We start from the raw sequence: 1,465 nt of genomic DNA on the forward strand, positions 1-1,465 counted from the left end.
ATTGGCTTTAATCAGACGTGGCTGCTTCCTCTTCTTCCCTCCTTAGCATCTGAAAGGTTCTCTCTCTTCCCCGACACCTGATCTCGTTTCCCAGGATTACAGTAACGGCTTCATGGTTCATGTTGTTAGAACAGACTTTTGTAAACAGTTTATTTTTCATGTAGCAGTTACAGGCTCTGACCAGCAGAAGGAGCTCTAACCCTGGTAAAGCTGCGGATGAACCCAGGCTGATTATGGCGCTGACAGCTTCCACAAATATTCAATATTCATTAACAATGGAAAGAATCCCAGCCTTAAAAAGTGGACAGGATATTCATCAGAGCCATGGTTGACAGCAGGGGTGGCAATTAATTTTTACCAGGGGCCACATGAGAAACCTGAATTGTGTCAGAGGGCCACCAACTTTCTTCCTTTATAAAATGCTCTAAATAAGATATTTTGAATAGCTGGTACTGATAACAGGGCTCTGCGCTAACTTTTTCACTGGTAGCACTGGTGCGACCAACTTTCTCAGTTTATAAATAAATAAATACATGATGCGACCACCATTTATTTATTTATTTATTTATTTACTTATGTGTGTGTAGTAACTCTTGCTATGATTTAGCTAAATATTTTACTGTAAATATGAAGTTTGTCTGCAACAAGATCTGGCTGACAAAACAGGTTATTTATTCTCTGTAACTTTAAAAGAAGAAAAAATGCTTCTTAAATAAAAGCAAATACAACAGACATGCATGTGTGTACATATCAGGGTTATTATAGTTATCAAAAAACATTTTCGTTGAAAAAATAAAATAAAAAATAAAAACAAGGCTTTAAATAAAACAATGACAAAAATTCTTAATTAAGTTTACAAAACTTAGTAAAATAACCTAAAATGAAAGAGAAAATGTCTTTAGTTTTCGTTTTTGTCAATCTGTGTCGTACATGAACTCACTTTTACCGATGGAGAGAGCTGGCAGGCTGCCAACACTTCTGGATATGGAGGGAGTCTCTCATTTTTTAACCCTTTCTCCCCCTGGTCTCCTGGCTTCTTATTTCTCCTGGTTGTCCTCCAACTTTAAGTTTGCTCCTGTTAGCTCTAATGTTTTTCAAAGTCAATCAAGTCCTGTACTTGGGCGTTGCATTGAAAACTCAAAAACCATCCACCCCTCTCTCTCTCTCTTAGTTGGTTTGATCCAAAGATGCTGCAGACAGGTAACTGCGCTGCACTCATTGATGAAGAGTTTATCAGAGCCTTAGCTGCTTTCTTTCTTTCTTTCTGGTGTTCACATAACTTGTCGTGAGTTGAACTAAAATAGCTCTGCTCTAACGTAGCATCCTCTTCATTCAGGAGAGTTTAGAGCAGCGTGATCGTATAGTGAGAAGGCTGACTCTAAAATAGTGAAACCCTTGTTGAGAAGATCTGTCTGTCTTCAGTGTGCGCTGCACATGTACAGGACAGGGCTCTCTCTTCAGAACA

At 38.6% G+C, this 1,465-nt stretch overlaps 1 protein-coding gene across 2 annotated transcripts in view; it reads right to left on the reverse strand.

The window, feature by feature from the left end:
* Positions 1 to 1,465, reverse strand: part of shld2 (shieldin complex subunit 2) — a 20,460-nt gene continuing 18,995 nt past the window's right edge. For both annotated transcript variants that reach the window (XM_074675261.1, XM_074675260.1), the window contains exon 11: positions 1 to 1,465. This exon is cut by the window's right edge and continues 581 nt beyond it. The gene's annotated coding sequence lies outside the window, so the exon portion shown is untranslated.

This window comes from Halichoeres trimaculatus, unplaced genomic scaffold, assembly GCF_033239565.1.
Source record: "Halichoeres trimaculatus isolate MK-OKI-2021-1 unplaced genomic scaffold, fHalTri1.1 fHalTri1_scaffold_8, whole genome shotgun sequence".
NCBI classification, from domain to species: domain Eukaryota; kingdom Metazoa; phylum Chordata; class Actinopteri; order Labriformes; family Labridae; genus Halichoeres; species Halichoeres trimaculatus.